Source organism: Vulpes vulpes, chromosome 9 (genome assembly GCF_048418805.1).
Source record: "Vulpes vulpes isolate BD-2025 chromosome 9, VulVul3, whole genome shotgun sequence".
In the NCBI taxonomy this organism is placed as follows: domain Eukaryota; kingdom Metazoa; phylum Chordata; class Mammalia; order Carnivora; family Canidae; genus Vulpes; species Vulpes vulpes.
The window spans coordinates 70,612,212-70,632,473 of NC_132788.1; positions in this window are offsets into that span (position 1 = coordinate 70,612,212).

Genomic DNA, 20,262 nt, shown 5'->3' on the forward strand with positions numbered 1-20,262 from the left:
TATTAGAAAACTGGGAGAAAGTTAACCTCGACTCATAATAGTAATCTTCTTCAATCAACTTGCCCCCATTTCTCCTCTTTTTTTTAAAGATTTTATTTATTTTAGAGAGAGAGTGAGTGAAAGAGAGAGAGCACAGGCTGGGAGAGAGGCGGAGGGAGAGAGAGAAGCAGACTCCCTGCTGAGCTAGGAGCTCCATGCAGGACTCGATCCCAGGACCCTGGGATCACTACCCAAGGTGAAGGCAGATGCTTAACTCACTGAGCCACTCAGGCATACTCCTCTAGCCATTTCACTTCTTCTACTTCCTCCCCAGCAATCACTCTCTGTCTCTGTCCTTTCTCTCAACCAGGCTTCATCGAACAAAGTACCTGTCCATAATTCAATCATCTACCACAGTAGGCCAAACCCAAACCATTCTATTGCTCTACTGGGAAGAAAACGTTTCTTCCCCATGAAGCCCTCCATTCACCTCAACACGGAATTTTAATAATTAAATCAAAGTTCATAACTTGCTTCAAAATACCAAGAGGGAATCCATTCTTTTAAGACTGCTGTTGATACATGATGTTGACTTCAGCCGCACGGTCAAATACTGCTTTCTGCATCTATAAAACAAGAGTATAAATGCTGGTACCTTCCAGTGGATCCAAAGACATCCACAGCTCATGATTTTGTGTTCCTGAGGTTGGAGTTGCCCCTGGAGGTAAGTAGATTATGCAGAATGACAGCTGGTGATCCAGATGAAAACTGCAGATGGTTTGACCCTTCATGGCATATTTTTCAAAAATTAAATTACTTTAATTTCCTAGATTTATATGCAAACAATTTCACATCAACACTCAGCATTTTGGTTTTTCTTTGAAAATTAGAAAAACATGGGTATAAATTCCATACATCAATACTTACCAGGGCTTGAGAAGGAGCTGCCACCTTTCTACTGGACATTTGATCTCCATTCCTTCTATTCCTTATTGTCTTCCACCTTGGCCATTTCATTCACTTTCATTGCCTGGCTGGCTCCTATAGCCATTCAGACGTGCAACTTGGTTTAAAAAACATAAATTGATTTTAGATTATCAAAAAACATTACAGAACTACTTAACACTAGTTTATGAAGACTACAGGAAGCAGTATTTGTGACAGAAATCTATATATTTAAATAGAAATAGAGACACATGCACATGCAAATTTAAGCCAAATAATACATGATATTAAAATAAGATATGTTAATATATTCTGAAGCAACAGTACATTTGCCATCTTAAGTTGAATGTTATTTTTACTTTAAAAGCATTATGTGAAGTAATAAAAGACTCATAAATTTAAAATTTGTTTGGGTAGGACATTAATGAACTCCATAAAATGTAAAATAATATAAAAAGCTGAATATTTTAGAAGTTTTTTTTTAGAAAATGTTCTTTTACGGAGATATACTTACTTTTACCTGAAGTTCAAACTACTTTCACTAATTAACATTTTTTAATCTGAAAATATTATTTAGAGAGTTTCATTTAAAAAAGATAAAATGACTAGAACTACAGATGTCTGTTCCTGCATTTCATGGGTGTTGTCATAATAAAATAGGTTAAAAGACAAATTAATCATATGCTTCCCCTTCAAGAGAAACACACTTGTGTGAGTTACTATAGCAACTACATACAATTTCAACTATTAAATTTCTTATTACAGGAAAAAAAATCAATAACAAGTTAGATTACTTAAGATAACATATAGCTTTGGAGGATACCTATTTATTTACCCAATATTATTACAAAAATTGCTCTACTATGAAAAACCAAAGGCGAATACTTTTTTTTCCTTTTTTTTTAAATGAATATGCCAAGAGTGAACCAAGTGTTAGCAAAACCAGCCAACTGCCCTCTTGTTAGTGGCTCCAGCACGTGTCTAGACTAATTATGTGTAAAATATAATCCACTCTGGCCAGTCATGCCTGCTGTAATTGTGCATGTTACACTCATAAAAATATACCACTAACCTTTCCAATTTTCTTTAAAATTAAAATAGTTAACTCTCTTTCACTTCAACTAAATATGTCTTGGATTTTCCAAAAACTGGGTTAGCATACTAAAATATAAATCAATGAGGGCTTTTTCCCCCCTAAAAAGGCTGTCAAATACAATGTTATTTATCATTTGGGATTAACCTAAACAATTGCTTGATCCACATTACATTCAGTAACAGATGTGACTCTTGTGGCTTTTTGTTGTATCTCTTTAATTTTTGTCTCATAGATTCAAATGCTTTGTTTTACAACTGAACAAACAGAGGTTTAGTGGTAGTTGCAGGGGAGGAGCAGAAAACAGAAGCCCAGTTCTAGGGAATAAGAACATTCTCATCACTTCAAATTAATTTTGATCTATTCAGTTCTGATGGCCTCTGATTGCACAGGCTAAGATCTCAATGTCCCACATATGGTTGTCTTTGTTTTGAAAGCAAATTGTATGATTGAAAAATACTTCCACATTTCATTCTAACCTTATTCATCTTATTAGCTAGAAATACGTTGGGATCTTTTTCGTAAGGAAAAAAAAAAAAAAAAGACCAAACACTGCCTCTAATATCCTTATCCTCTCTTCCCTCAAACCAGAGAATCAAAACGGAAATAAAATTATTTGGCTTTCTGTTTGTTTGTCTGTAGCCAAAGGACTGAAATAAAAATGAAGCTGCATGGTATCCGTTAGCCAGAAGGGTTGGTTTTATCCTTCACACTGAAAATGGGTCTCATGGTTTAGATGTGAAAAGAAAGTATTATATTTTTATCTCAGTTCTCTGGTTCCACTCATTGAACAATAGCTTCAAAAATTTGGCTTGACATGTCAAAAATTTCACTCTTATTTCAGCCTAGAACTAGTAAAGTGCAAGACATCAAGGTAAAGCACAAGAATGTTTTATAATTCTCTGAATACTCAGATCTGAAAAAGCTGTGGCTATTCGCATGTGGGTTTTTTGTTTTGTTTTGTTTTGTTTTTTTTCACGTAATTGAAGGTAAGATTTTGAAGGAAACCAGACCTGTCATCTCAAAATATGCCACTTTGGCATATTGGTTTCTCAAATTAAAGGTACTTAAGAGACAGGAGGTGTAGGTAGGACACTCTGAACCCTCCTTTTTCTTCCTGAAAGCAGGAGATAAAACTCCCATATGAAGGACACTCTTCTTGTAGCAGGGAGAAAGAAGACATTCTTACCAGCCCAGAAACATCAACGGGAGAATCTGCACACAAACATTACTCCATTAGTTTCCTACTATATATTTACCCATGGTTTGCTGCCCTTGAAAGCCAAACACTTTCTTTCTTGCTTTCTTTTGTCATGTCATTTCTCTACAAATTTATTGTTCTTTACGAAGATGCTTTATAAGATGGAATTGTAAGTTGCCATTTTGAGTTACTCAGTTTAGGTTTCTCCCATGTGATGTGTGCTGTACCCATTCATAAACTGTCTCTAGTTATTCTGTCTTTTTGTTACAGGGGTCTCAGCCAAGAACTAAAGAGTGAGGGAAAATGATTTTTCTTCCCCCAAAGTTATAAACTTAACTGGATTATAAAAATCTTCCAAATGGATCCCATTGTAGCCAATGTGTTAAATAGTCTCATCCACTCTCATACATTCTGATTCCCTTTAAGTAGAGATACGACTGGAGTGGGCTATTAGAGATTGAAGGAGCTGTCCCATAATGACTACTATAATGAGTAAAGACATGGGCCAGTTCAAAATATATCCCCTTTTTCCCATTCATCTCCACTGGCTTCATAATCACCTTAATTTCTACCATACCACTATGCTTCCCAATCTCTTATTTATCCATGATTTTTTTCTCTCAGTGAACCCTTAAAGGAAAAACGAATCTGAATAATTCTTAGTTACTAACCTAGACACATTTCAGCAATGGCTTCTGCCATATTAAAAAAAAAGCTCCACAAATTAGAAGCTCAATAATAACTATATCTAATTTGGAGATTAAACATGAGTGGACAATACTGTGTTCACATCTCCATATGAGAATTTCACTTTTTTGCGAAAAAAAAAAAAAGTTTCTGTTCACGTCATGAGATCAGTCAAGCAGCTTTTAGCTGGACCTTTGTCTCACTTTCATAGTAGCTTTTTTTTTAAGATTTTATATATTTACTCATGAGAGACACACACACACACACACACACAGAGGCAGAGACACAGGCCGAGGGAGAAGCAGGCTCCATGCAGGGATCCCAATGCGGGACTCGATCCCGGGTCTCCAGGATCACACCCTGGGCCAAAGGCAGGTGCTAAACCGCTGAGATACCCAGAGATCCCCTCATAGTAGCTTCTAGTGGATAGCAACAATCACAACAACAGCAGCACCTTGCATTCTTTTCCATACTGTCCAAACCACTTCTTTAAACATAGTCAGTGTCTCCTTGTTCTCCCATAGATGTTGAATGCTTCAAATTAGTTTTGCAGGCAGTGAATATTTTATGGTGCTATACTGCAAAAGTAGTATACCTCAACTGCAGGTGTTTTACCAAGGGCTGACATAGAGGAGTAGAGAATTTGATCATGCTTATTTAACAAGCTAGCCTTAAGTTCAATTTTAGTTAGTCCATCATTTTCCAGATGGTAATATTCTTTCTCTGAATGGGTGGTTGGTTTGCCTTAGGTAAGGCAGCTTTTTGAGACAAAGCTCACCCTTCACCTAATTGATTTTCCCTTCAGGAAATTGAATTTTTTTCAAGTGGGGCAAATATTTGCATTTGTTTAGTCTATTCTAGATAGACATTGCCATGCTGATTCTCAGAGTAGTCTTCAAGAGATGATAAACTGTCTTGAATCATGACCCAAACCCTTGAGCTGACCCCATCTAGTGTGACATATAAATAATATCAAATATATTTTTACTGTGATTTTTTAGGAATTTCATTGTGTGTTTAAGGGAATTTAAATTCTGTTATGTTCCATTCATCAACTGTACATCCTCAAGGAAGATATGATTTTTCCCAAACCAATCACCTTGCATGACAGTTTGTTTAAAGTAATGAATATGGCCATCATCTTCTTGATTTGGAGTGGAGTTAAAGAAAAGTATGCTTGGGACACTAATATACCTTGGGACACTTATCTATCATATTTCAGATAAAACAATATAGAAAAATGAAATGAGATGTCCAAATAGGAACATGTAGGGTGGTTTTTTTCACTAGGAATGTTAGTTTTTAATTCTCCTTCCATCTTAAAGTCTCAGAAATTTGTTTTTTGATATTAAACCTTTTTATTGTAAGGAACAACAAAAGATAAATCACAACACAATATGTACGTGCAATACCTATTCACTTAAATTACACAGATTTTCAACCTTTTCACTTATTCTCTTCAATTAGTAAAGGAGGACCTGACATACTGTCATTTATCCATAATCCCCACATATTGGATACACAATTACTTTACTTTACATATCAGTATACAAAAGGTAACATTTTCCATAGAGTAAAATTAGTATTTTAAAAAGAATTTGCAGAACTGTATTCCCTGAAATCTTTGTTCCTATTTAGATGCCCAAAACCATATCTCTCATTCATCATCTCTCCATCCCCCAGCTTCCTCTCTCTTGCTTCCCACCATGTTATTTCACTGTATATTCTCTAGAAAAGCTGTTATATGAATCATTGTCTTCCATATGGAAGCACAAATAATCTAAAGTTTTACAAGTGGTGACTGTCTTATGACCAGATTTTTTTAAGTAAGAAGTTTGGTGAATGAAATGCTGTGACATAAAATGGACTTCTATTTTAATCTGCAACCCAATGATATTAAATAGCTTTTTTGGTATAATTACTATGAGCAGAATTTACCTGCAGCTATAATTATTTAATAGTTGCATTTCAGGTTGTGTGATATTTAAAAAAATGAACGCTGATCTGAATTTTAAAACTTTAATGACTGATGTCAGATTTCAGAGAAATAAATGGGACTAAAAATAAGTCACACCTACTCATCTTGACTACTGTAACACTGATAAAAGTTGAATTTTTGAAAATAATACACTATCAATTTCAAAAAATGAGGTGATCCATTTATTTCTAAAAGTTTTTGAAAAATTACTATTATAAGAGGATATATTTAAATTCAGCTCCTTGTCCTACTTCTATTTTTTCTCTCTTTTTCAAATCAATGGCTCACAAGTTAGTTTACTTTGAATTTTTGTATTTAAAAAAGAAACACTTGTTTCTATACAGCCATTCTGTTTTTTTTCTTTTGTTATATTTTACTACACATTTATCAAGTGTTAGTTTTTTTTTTTTGCATTGAATGAACATTTTCATTAGCATTCAACATTTCAAAAGATTACTCTGAGAAAAATGCCCTATGTGTCAGGTATCCAGAAACTTCTTTGAATGACAACAATTTGAGCAGATGAGAAAACTTGAAAGCAGTTATCCAAATACACCAATTTCCAGCTGTGCAATGGCAATTCAATCTTCTGCCAAAAATTAATTTTATATTTCTATAGAAACAACCTGGCGATCACCTTCTTCTCTTATAGGATGTTCTAATGCACATGCACAGTTGCATAATACATTGACCTGGGATACCTTTCAACATACGTAACAGGCAGCTGCTATTTTCCTTAAGGGGAGAAGGAGAATGAAAGAAAAATAGAAAAGGCAAGGCTTTCAAAAATACGTATTAACATATTAACTGCATTTTTAATCCTTCATAAAAGTGTATCTATTGAAAACTGAATATTTACTTTTCGGGAAGGATTTTTTTTAAATGTTCAAAGATCGTACAGAATAAAAATACTCCAATTCACAGGATAAGATAAAGTACTTTGGAATGAATGAGCCTACTATTTCTCAGGTAGATGAATGGCTACAGTCTCAGAATCGTATCTATCTCTGAACTTGAACCTAAGCTTGTAATTCCAGAGAGAATAACTGCATACTTCTGGTATGCACCTTCCTTGAATCCTTTAGGCTAGAACCTAGTTTCTCAGCTTTGGCACTGTTAATATTTGGAGCCAGATAATTCTTTCTTGTAGAAGCTGTCCTGTTCCTACAATTCTTTCTTGTAGTGGCCTCTATCCACTAAATGCCAGTGGTACCTATCATCCACCTTTGTAACAACCAACAATGTCTCCAGATGTATTGCCAATATCCTGTGGCAGAGAGGAGAAAATTTGCTCCCCGTTGAGAATCTCTGAGCTGAAAGGAGGAAAAACTAGCAGTCCTTAGCAAAACAAAACAAAACAAAAACCTAGAAATTATAGTTATAATATGTGCCTTAATTTAGGTTCTCCAAGAAGGCAACTGTGATATGAGGGTTTGGGCAAATGTAGTTTATTTGGAAGGTGGTACCAGAAAGTGCCAGTAGAGGAGGAGAAAAGTGAAACAGAGAAGGGAAGAAGCCAGTAGAGATTAGTTAGTGAACAGATTATTGCTGTATGCCACTGGGAAGACCTCCGGGAGATTGTGAGGAGCCATACCTGAGAGTTAAGAGACATGAGGTACTTATCTACTCCTCTACCTAACTGCCACCCTTAACTGGCTACTCCCAGGTCACTGATTCTCTAATACTTTCTGCCTGCTTCAAGGGGGCAGAGTGGCCAGAGAAAACTCTCAGGGACAGTGTCAGTTGATTGCAGCAGGAAGCTTTTGGTATTTTGGTTCTCAAAGTATGGTCACTGGACCAGTAGCATCAGCATTACCTGAGAACTTACAAGGAATGCAAATTCTCAAGCAGTACCCAAGACCGAAGCAGAAACTTTGGGGCTGAGGCCCAGCAATCTGGTTTAACGAGCCCTCCAGGTGATTCTGATGTACTCAAGGGTGTGAACTCAAGTGTGCGAACCACTGATCTAGCTCAATGGCTTTCAACCAGGAGCAATCTGGCAACCCCTGGAGACACTGTTGGTCCTCATAACTGGGACGGGGAGGGGACTACTGGCATCTGGTGGGTGAGCCTAGGGATTCAGCTCTACATTCTACAACGTCCAGAACCACCCCAATCCTGGCCCCAGCAACAAAATTTTAACAGGCCACAAAAATGTCAACAGTGACAAAGTTGAGAAATCCTGGGGATGGAGAGTGATAAAGAAGTAAGGGTGGCCATCAATAGCATCTCCCCTATGATGAGTTTCACTTTCTTGTGTGTTTAATTTTCTTCCAAGTGCTGTTGTATTAATACTAATAAACATCTGGTTAATCAATCTGGTTTCTATGTACACACTGCTGTTATCCTTACTTCTTTTCACTCTGCGTAAAGCTCAATAATCCTCCTTTCTCCTCTCTTCAACTACTCTCCTTGGAATGCCCTTTCCCTTACCTTTCCTTGCTGTACCCAGCAAACGCTGCTGTCACCATCCCAATGCCTCCTGTCACATTTATCCAGTGATTTCTAACAAAAGGGCTCCTTCAAAAGGTTTCCTTTCCTGTGAGCATAACACCATCTTATTATCAATCCGCTCAGTTCCCAGCTCCCACAAACCTCAGAGAAGGGTTAACCTCTTCTCAAATTTCCTTTCCGCACTTTAGGTAAATAAAGTTGTCACTGCAATACTCTGGTATCATTCAACTTCATAACAAAGCATCTTAAAAACAGTCATAGTAGCTAGGTAACGTGCCTTGGAATTTACTTCAGGATCGCACAGTTGTTTAGAATGTGGAGACACCCACACCCTAAGTGTGTTGTCCTCATTGTTGCTGTAAACAACCAATCATCAGCATGCATTCTGTTTCAAACAATGCATGCTAAGTATTTTGCAAAATATGGGAGACAGAATTTTGTCCCCCATGACTCTGCCCCTTGGTGTTACCTCCGAGACCGTGCTAATAAGTGGCAAAGTGTACTTGACAGATGTAATGAAGGGTCGTAAGCAGTTAGCGTTAAAGTAGCCACAGTGGTCGAGATTACCCAGGTGAACCCAATATCATCACACACGCTTGAAGTGAAGGGATACTAAAATGGGTGTTGTGTCAAGACACTAAGTTTGCAGTAATTTGTGAGGCAGCAATCCAAAGCTGATGCACAAACGATATTTCCCTTTCTGTTTATGGCAACACTCTAAGGTAAACTTTTCTGGCTCTGGGTTGAAAAAACAGAGGCTCAGAAATATTCAATATACTTTTTTTAAAAAAGATTTTATTTATTTATCCAGTAAAGACACACAGAGAGAGGCAGAGACAGAGTTAGAAGCAGGCTCCCTGCGGGGAGCTGATGCAAACTCGATCCCAGGACCCAGGAATCACGCCCTGAGCTGAAAGCAGATAGATGCTCAACCACTGAGCATCAACCACCAAGGTGCACAGAAATATTGAATATACTGATCAAGGTTGCAAAGTTGAGAAGTCAGAGAGTTGGGGTCAGAATACAGATCTGTTTGCCACCGAAGACCATAGCCTTGGCAACTGTCCAGATTTTACCTTCAAAAGGCAAGCTACCAGAGACAAGAACAACTCTTTTTAACTTTTTAGTTTATTTGGCGGTAATTCCTAACAAATCTGAACAATTGAATTACTCATACTGAATCTCAGATCAATCTAGTCAGGGAAAAAAAAAAACCCTAAGTCACACAGGTGTTAGAATAAATAACTTTCATTCAGTTTTGGGTTACTAAATATTATCTGAGACTGATCTGGATAATAAGATCACCAGATAAAGTGTGACACCCATTAAAAAAAGCACAAACAGAACATTATGGTCCATTTAAAAATTTTTTTATTCATTTCACTTAGTCCAAAAGAATATATTGATGCTATAGTAGACTTTATGGGGATGGGTTCTTCGATTCTTTCCCTAACTCTTTCAAATCTAACACCAGACAAATTCTTTTGAAAGCAACATTCTTAGTACAAAGTCAACATTAAAGACCTCCCTACAAAGGCACTTTAAAAAGTGGAGCACTTGTCCCAACATTATGCAATGTTTGAAGATCTTTTCTTCATTTTTCAGGTTCTTATTTAAATCTGCAGTGATGCACAGCAGGTTTCGTGAGGCTTTTAGTATAAATACAATTGTACTTAATTCAGTGAGAGAAACTTGAAAGTGAACACATTAAGCACTACATATTTTTATTTCTCATATAATGCCTAGAGAAAAGCAAAGGCTACCAAAAGAGGTTAAAAAAATGAAGATGAATAAATAAAATATGTTCACGACAGGAGAACAATCTGGGACCAGCTGCTGCTGAACAAACATTTATTATTACCATCCATTTGAGGTTTCACAGAAAATAGAATCTCCAGAAAGACGGTGAACACGAAATGCGTATCTGATAATCAAACATGCAAAGCTCCCACTTCCTAAGGACAATTGTTTTCCAGAGAAAAGCTTGAACCTATTTAAGTAACATATAAATAACTCAAAGCCTACCTGGGGACAAAAGGCACAGAGCTCAAATCTGTACACAAGGGGGGCAAGAAATAAGTCCATATTGTTTTGGCAGAGAAACCTGCTAATAACTTTAGAATCTCCCTAGTTTATCATAAGTTTGAAAATAATTTTGGGGGAGATTTGAATAGCATGGCAATCTGACCTTTCTCAGAATCTATACTGCCAGCCCCTTGGTCTGAGCCATTTCCATCTCTCACCTAGAATTCTGCTGAGCTGGCAATTTGGTCTCTTGATTTACGCCCAAAGATACCAGCCAGAGCAATCCATTTAAAATGTAAGTCAAATTGGGCTATTCCTTCTCTCAAAACTCTCCAGTGAATCCCCATTTCATCCTGAGTTTGTCTTCAAATGTCTAAGCCTTCAAACATGCCATAACCTGTCCTACCTCGCACACCCCTGACCTGAGTCCCTATTATTTTCTCTTTAATCTCACCCTACTCCTTGGTCCCTTTGTTGCTCCTCAAACAAGTCAAGCAAGCTTCCATATTAAGGTCTTTGCACTTACTATTCCTACTTCCCGCAAAACTCTTCTTCATACTGCAGGATTCTTTGTTCAAATGTTCCAATTTCTTAAAGCAATCTGTCCTCACACTCAGTTTGAAAAATACATTCTATCTCCCCATCCCACCTGATCCCTCTTATTCACTCTGATTTTTTCCCACCCCTAAACTCGTTATCAACTTCTACTGTATCATATAATTCACTCAGCAGGTCTACTGTTAATTGTTTCCTTCTATCCATTAGAATTGACTGTCCAACAGGACACAGCCTTTGCCTTTTTCTAGACTGTATCTAGAAAGTGCTGTCCAACAGAAATGCAATAAGAACAACATATATAATTTTTTCCTGGAAACTTAAAAAAGTAAAAGACAACTGGTGAAATGTAAAGTATAATACATGTAATAATATACAGTAATATATCTCTTAAGTATTATCTCTTCTCTATGTGGCACCGGCCATATTGCAAATGCTCAATAGCCACATATGGCCACTGGCTCTGGTACTGGAGAGCCCAAAGCTGGAACAATCTTGACACATTAAAAAAAAAAACAAAATTATGTCGATTTAATTTACTGACCTTCAACTTGTTGGGGAAAAAAAGAACAAATGAGATTCCAGGGGCATCCTGTCTGAAGTTATCTGTTCTACAGCAATTGATCACTGTTTTGTCCTTGTCTTGGCCTGAATTTCAGTAAACAGAATCAGCGCCCTCTCTCTCTGTAACCCATTACTTGTTACACTTGCATTTATAAGACCACATATAGTATCTGAGATCTGCCACTACTTAGGATTGCCAAGTAGGTAGTATGTGTGTGAAGATATCTATATCTATCATCTATCTATCCATATATTTTCTGAAGTATTATTTTTTAATTTAATTTTTATTTTATTTTTAAAAGATTTTATTTATTATTTATTTGAGAGATTGAGCATGAGCAGAGGGGAGAGGGCTAAGCAGATTTCCTGCTGAGCAGGGAGCCTGACATGGGGTTCAATCCCGGCCCCCAGGGATCATGACCTGAGCCACAGGCAGATGCTTAACCAACTGAGCCATACAGGGCACCTGTAGCCACAGGCAGATGCTTAACCAACTGAGCCATACAGGGCACCTGAAGTACTTAAAGCTGAGACAGAATAAATGTTGCAAATGCTACAGTGATAGGCACACTTGAAGAGAACTAGATGCAGATGAAATTGAGAGACTGGGTCCCCAGGTGACATCACTTAAGCCTCTTCTCCGAGTTTTGTGTGCTGCTCCCCTGGTGTAATAGTTGCAGGAGACAATTCCATTGTTACTGAATCTGGTTTTCATTTAGGTTTTCTGTTTCTTACAACTAAAGGGAAAATGACTGATAAAAAGCCGTAAATTCATTCCCAAGCACAGCCCTTATCTTCTGGAACTGCATGACCTCATTCAAACATGCAGTGCACAAGATTCTGTGACCGTTCTCTAAGGGTGTTAATACTTTTACTTTTCATTACACATGACTTTCCCTGTAGGGAAATATATAGCTTCATGTTTTTACATTCTGTATATTCATACATCAATAGACAATGCAAATTCATTTTCCATTCTACCACAGTGGTTTTTATTGAAAAGAATATATATTCTTACAAATACTATAGCCTCTGCCCTTGCCTTCATTCAGTCTATTTTCAAGAAAACAGCCAGGGTGATTTCGTTTTGAAAAAAAAAAAATGCAGCAAAATGAGATACCACTTCACATCCACTGAAGCAGCTATTGTCAAAAAGACAGAAAATAACAAGTGTTGGTGATGGTATGGAAAAATCAAACCCTCATACATTGAGAGTAGGGGTATAAAATTATGTGGCTGCATTGAAAAAGGTTTGATGGTTCTTCAGAGTTAATACAGAATTACCACATTACCATGAAACTCCACCTCTAGATATATACTCAAAAGAGTTGGAAAAAAAGATAATGAAACAAATATTGGTAGATGAAGGTGGAAACAACTGATGAATGTTTCAAATGATGAGTGGTTAAACAAAATGTGGTATATACATACCATGGAATATTACTGAGTCATAAAAGGAATGACATGCTGATACATATTACAATGTAGATGAACTCCGAAAACACTGTGTTAAGAAAAAAAGCCAGACACAAAGGGTCACATATTGTACAATTCCAGTTACATGAAATTTCCAGAATAAGCAAATCCATAGACAGAAAGCAGACTGGTATTTGCAAGGTCTAGGGGGATGGGCAGTAGGGAATGATCGCTCAGTAGGCATGGGGTTTTCTTATGGGGTGATAGAAAGTTTTGGAACCAGAAAGAGGTAGTGGTTATGAAGCATTGTGAGTGTGGTAAAATCCCACTGAATTGTTCATTTCAAAATGGCTAATCATAATCTGTGGATTTCACCTTTTTTTTAAATGGTGAAAACATGTCAGTTCAAATCACACATCTGGTCAAACTTTCCAGTGACTTCCCATGTCACTCACGGTAAAAGACAAAAATCCTTACTGTGTCCTGTGAGAACGCACACAATCTGATTCTCTATTCCTTCTCTGAGGCCCTTGTGTTCCAATCTCAGCATTTTTCATTTCACACCAGCCTCTTCCCATTTCCTAAATACCCAGCTCTCTTTTCCACACTCCCCAGGGCTTTTGAACCTGTTGTTCCCTCTTTCTGGAATGCTCTTCTCCCAGATGTCTCTGCATGGTGTATTCCTTTGCTTCCTTTGGGACTCTGCTCAGCTATCACATTGAATGTGAGGCATTTTCAAACAAAAAAAAAAATTTAAGTTGTATACCTTTACTGACAGCACTACCTCTTCATCTCTTTCTTCCTTTATTTTCCTGCAGTACTTACCACCACGCAATACACTGTATATTTTTATTTATTTCCCACTCCATAAGTGGAAGGTCCATTGGGACAAGGGTCTCTGTTTTGTTTCCTTTGTCTTTCCAGTGCCTAAGGCAAGGACTGGCACATTGTAGTCACTCTATGACTCTACAAATATTTACTGACTTCCTTCTAGCTCTATTCTTAATGCATCAGATGCACCAAAGGAAGACTCTGATTTAGCACTGAATTAGATGGAAAAAAGGCAACTGTGTTACCTTTGTGGCCCACCACTTGGGCTGCGTGGTTCTGGGGTTGGTAAGACAGCACCTTCCTGGTCGGGGCTCAGGCAGCAGACTCCTTAGGGGCCCAGGATTATAACAAGTTTTGAGAATCATTTGTGGAAGCTCAAAATAGAGTTTGTTTCTTCAGTTTTCCCAAAGATTCTATCGTCTGTTTAAGTCCTGTAATGAGTCCTTGGTGCTGAATCTAGGAAAAGATTCCATTGTCTTCAAATGAGAACCTTGACAAATATAACATGGCACTGATAAAAGGAAATCATGAGGTCATTTGCTACTCACTTTAATAAGTTGTCCTATTTATCAATTAGACTAACAACTAATATCTCAAAAGTGCTCACTTTATAAAAATATTTGATACAGGGAACTTCTGCTTTCAGCACCCCTAAGATCCAAATGCATTGCTTTAAGAAAAGTCTGCTAAATTATTAAAACATGTATCCCTCAACATCAGTAATTTACTTGTTTGTGCTGGATGGCACAATTCTTATCCATGAATTGGATAAGCACTACTTAGTTCATCCTGCATATTGTTTAGTTCACTATTTAGTTCATCCTACATATTGTTTTCCTACATTTCTGTATCAGTTAAATATATTGCTAACTATATTGTTAACTATATTGCTGCCTAACCCCAAACCATGGAATCTTAGCCGTGACCATCAGCAATTATTTGTCACACAACTGTGAGTCGGTTGAGTGGTGGTTTGGCTGATGTAGAGAGAAACCGTCTAACTCTCTAACAAGCTGTAGGTCAGTCTGAGATTGCAGAGGAGCCATTAGAAATGCACAAGTCTTCCTAAGGCCCAGCCTCAAAGCGGGCACTGTCGCTTGCCTACATTCCATGGGCTAACGTCTCATGGTATAGCTAAAGGTCAAGGAGTGGAAGGTATACCACTCCATCTATTTTTGGAAGATTCAGCCAAGTTTCCTGGCAAAGCTTAGTAGGAGAGTCAGAGCCATCAGAAACCTGTTTTAATTTTCTCATTAGTTTCTTATTAGTTCTTATTTGCTTTATTATATTATTACTAACTTAAGTAATCAATATATCTTTAAGGAAATACATTCTAAGCCTTTTGTTTTAAAAAATCAACAATCAAAATCCACATAAAGGTTTTCAAGCTTAGTTTTTATAAATCATTTGCATGTACTTTATAAGGAAGTGGATAGAAACTCCTGAATACCACCAGGGAGTTCATTTCCCTTTTCTTTAATGAATGAATACCTTTACCCAGCATGTAGGTTGAGTTGAATTCTGAGTCTTTCCCTTTCAGGAAGGCACAGAAGATGACCATAAATTTATAAAATGTGACATTTTAATCAAGCCCCAAGCTGTTGGCTAATTACATTTCATTGCACTTAAAGTAAAAACAGGAGATGTCAGGTTGGTGTAGAGATGAGCACAAAATTGCCCTTAGTACTTCACTGATCATTATGAATACCGTGGTATCAAATTACCCAGAAAGGAGAGAGTAGTAAATCCTTCTAAAAGTCATAGTTCCAATTTTCTTTTCAATTTCATTTTGGAGTAAATTTGGACACAGGTTTATTCAAAAGCTGACATTTTCTTTCAGTACATCTTTTCTGTACAAAAATATGTATAATGGATCTACTAGTAGCATTGGAGACCATTAAGCTACAGAAGCATGAAATCAACTAGAAATTATTATTTTAATTCTATGCACTTGTGCATAACAGGATGAACACTGTGCCAAATAAACTTTCATCAGGACTCTACCTAGTATTCTACATGCTAATGGGGCTTGAAGTTTAGAATACAGATGTGTGGGGATATAGCCAGAGAGATGCACTCAAAATCAAGATATCAGTTGCCAATCTCTGGAGAATTACCAGCTACAGAACTAAGAACTGAGGTACAACCTATGCCACCCCTCCACTGTCATTTGGCTCTTCTCTTTGATCCTTCAACCAAACTAACCTGACCTGGTTTTCTAAGGAATTGCTGTTCTATTCAGAGAGATTTTTCCCTCACAAAAAGGAACTAGTGATAAATACCATATCCAAACACAAAATAGGAAACTAACTAAAGTTACTAGTCATTCTTGCAGCTCAAGGGAAGTAATAACTGAGTTTTTGACATCACACTGTTCTACCCTTTTTCCAAAAGGTAATCTCACTTTTCAATGAGCTATTTGCTGATAGGAGTATCAATTTAAAGTGAGAACATAGTGAAGAATAGCAAAGTTATTATGTATTTTATTACTTTTGTGCCTCCTGGAAGGAGGAGGGTCAGTGTGGATAGCCAAGGAGAATTGATAGTGAAGTAAAATCACTGTGGCACTTACCACAAAGCACCTGTTAAAAGCGTGACATGTTTATCTTCTTTAGACTCACATCACATTTGAAAGTGAAAAACATCACAGGGCTAGAAAGGACTTCAGAAGGTACCAAGCCTTTTATTCTAAGGCTGGACCACAAAGAAACAAGCAGGGGAGTGATTAAGGCTTGAACTGCAAGTCTGTGATTTCTCCTCCTACTTTCTGGAGAAACCCGCTGGTTTAAAGAAATTAGGGTATTTCTGTGTTATTTATTAAATGAATGTCTCAGAAAATCAACATTTCTGATATCCCATATTTTATATTTAAAATCTGGTCATAAATGGATTAAGAATTTAAGAATATAAGATGATATTTATTTATTTATTTATTTATTTATTTATTTTTCTTGCCAAGGCGAAGATTCTGCTTATCTCCTTCTTAGAGATACTAGACAGACAGAAAGACAGACAGATTCATAGATAGAGGTCTTTAAAAAAATTGCAATTTATATTTTTGATAAATACACAAATCATTATCCTTTTTTTTAATCCAGTTATAGTTCTTAGAATAGTTAAGATATGTTCTAAAAAAGAAAACAACCTAAGAATTCATGCATCTCCCACCACAAGTTGTCAAAGCTTTAGGGATTTCTCCACAGGCAGCCTTCTTGCTGAGACATTTTTCCCCCCATAATCATATTTAGAAAAATAAGAGCTTCCAATGATACAATTTTAGGTCCTCTAGAAAGAATGTTCAGTGACCTTCTGCCTTATTTTTTAGCATTTCAAGTACCAATTCTCAGCAGAAGGACCAGATTAAAATTAGAAACCTATTAATTTTTCCAAACAACAACAAAAGGATGTGCAATCATAGTGTTCCTTACGGCATGCTTTACTGAATTACCACCGGATCTGAAGTGAGTCATGTGGGATATACTACCCTGAATATAAAGATGATTCTAAATGACAAACTTTTCCAAAGTTCTAACACACAAGACTATAAATGTAAATCTTTTGAACTATAATTATGGATAATTAATTCCCACAGTTAACAAAATATCATTACAAACCATATAGCAAAATGAGCTTTTACATTCATATCCTGAAATTCACCAATTCAACATTTGTCTTTTTTTCCCCTGGAATGTTTATAAATTATGTAAAGGTTTGTTTGTCTTAAGATGAAGTGTGTCAAGCCAGAATTTATAAACTTCTTTCAGTTTTAGCTTTCTGTCCAATTGTTAAAGAAATATTGTGCTTATATTTTGCTCACTCAAATTTATTTATAATGCCATTCATTATGTACTAAAAGCTATCTAAATCGTGCTTAAGATTTTGAAGTACCTGATCTAAAATGGAAATCAGCATTCAGAGACACATGAGAGAATTATGATTTTTTACATATATATGTAGGGTTTACTAAGCTTAGAAAACTCAACAACCAAAACTCTCAGCTACATCCTGGAAACTCAATGTGTCAAATATCAGGATAGTTTTCTATTCCCATTTGCAAGTAAACGATGTGAATCACAGTTAATCCTTGCTGTAATGCCTGCATCCTCGACTTCATCAGTTATTAAAAAGCTGGAGAGACAACAAGAGGCAGCAGTGAAAGGGCCTGGAATTATTTGGAAGAGATCTTCCGTGCTATAGTCTTAGGATAAAGGCTGAATTATAAATGAACCTGGGAAACTTTGCAGGTACTGCCTGTAAGTCCCATGCTGTGCAGTATGCCTGTGCAAAGGAAAATCCCCTTTGAAGAGATTAGCAGAGGTGGTTTGTATGTGATCACAGCAGCCAAAATGATGTGTGACTCTTGCCTGGCTTAAAGTGGATTAGCAAGACTTAAAAGATGGAAAAATTGTTTTGTGTGAAGCTCACCATGGTTTTGGAAACATAAATGAAATCACAGTCCTATGAACTTAAATATGATTTCTATTGGGTCAATGTGATGAAAATTCCCTTCTAAAAATTTAAACAAAAAAAAATGTGGCTTGCCAATATTCACATGGGCTAAAGATTGTTAAGATTTGAAAACAATTTCTTAAGATTTTTGTTTTTATGCACTTTGGATTCATCCACATAGATGTCACTTTATGTGTCCTGAGAGTTAGTGCAGTGAAATAGAACCCTGAGTAAGAAATAAAATAATCAGATTCTGTTCCCAGCTAGCCACTGACTATCTGGATGACCTTGGATTAAACACTTAACCTCTCTTAGCTTTTGTATTCTTATCTATAAAACAGGAGAGTGTGCACCCCACAGCCCTTACAATTTTGCAGGGTATATCCATTATATTGTGATTTTAAAAGAGCTTGAAAAACAATGAAGTAATCTTTAAGCCTTAGGCATTACTATTACGTACATTTCTGGTTGTAACTACTGATAACAACATCTACCATTATCACGTAATAAATCTATGAATCCAAGCATTATTTCTCTGAAAACTATCTGATTCTGTAACACAAGAAAGACTTAAGGACAGAAGACAAAAGAGATCATTGAGGTGTTTGAATGTTATTTTATTCCCTTTTTTCTGTCAGCAAAGTTTATCATTCTATCTCACCAGAAATTTAGGCTGCCTGTAAACTATCAGACCTCACTTCATTTTTCACAAATAAGAGAAAATAAAAGCTATAGTGCACATTTAATAGTGACCTATTGACTACAAGTCTTTCCACAAGAAACAAAAAGTATTTTAAAAAGGCAAGAGAGCCTACCAGGAGCATTTGTCTTTCCTTCTTTTTATATTGACTTCCAGATGTCTAGCATTTGGTGCACTCTTTCTTGTCAATCTTTAACAAGAGCAAGATACTTTTCAGCAAACTATCAAAGTCATTAAGATTACAAATATGATCCAACCATCTGCTTTTATAACCTATTTTTCTCCATTGACTTTTGACAGGTGCTTAGAGAAAGAAATATTTCAGAGCCCTGACATTTTTTTTTTGAAAAATAAAGAGGTCTACTGACCAAGTACTAGGACACTTTGATAAAGGTTAATCTCAGCTCTTAGAATTTGGGGACTTCATAAAACAGTACCTGGTCTGTTCTGTTATTAAGTTACCAGCCACAGTGTTTCAGGTGTAGAAGGAGAATCTTCAATTAACAGCAAACTCAAAACAAACAAACAAACAAAAACCAAAATACACTATAAGAGAAGTTTAATATATGAGACAGAAGATAGAAAACAAGAGAAAAAATGCACACCTTTAATCACATTCTTATAAAATTATAAACTTTTTTACCTCGTTCTGATTTGTACCTTAGATATATGTATCAGTTACCAATTCTTACTATTAAGAATCCATATATTCAAAATGGAGAAAATGATATGGAGAAATACAGAATAAAATCTAAGCAGAAAAATAATACAAACCACACTGATCTTTTTTGTTGACTATCTCAATCAGTGGTTCAATCCCAATAATTTTGTGTCTATTTCTGTGATAACAGATATTTAGGGAGATTAACAGAGCTTGAAGTTGACTCCCAAAAGTCTGAATAAAGATTACTCAGACTCTCATAAAATACACCATAATAAAACAAACAAGTTGACCAAGTTGACTCCCAAAAGTCTGAATAAAGATTACTCAGACTCTCATAAAATACACCATAATAAAACAAACAAGTTGACCATTTTTGCCAACCAAGAAACAGCTTAAAATTATCATTAATATAACAAATACATTTACAACATATTAAATGTGGAATATGAATAATGAAAAAACAGAGTACTAGAATGTACGAATGACATATTCACGGAATGAATATGTAATAATATGTCATCTGTATTCATGAAATATTATAGTATAGAATATTATAAAATATATTTTATAGTCACATTATAATATACTACAGTTATATAACTTTATTACATACACTGGACTTAAAGCCCATCTAAAATTATTGAGTAACTGCTGGAAATCCCACATCTTCAATGAGAAAAATCAAAATAATCTGTAAGATTAAGCTTTTGTAGTAGACATT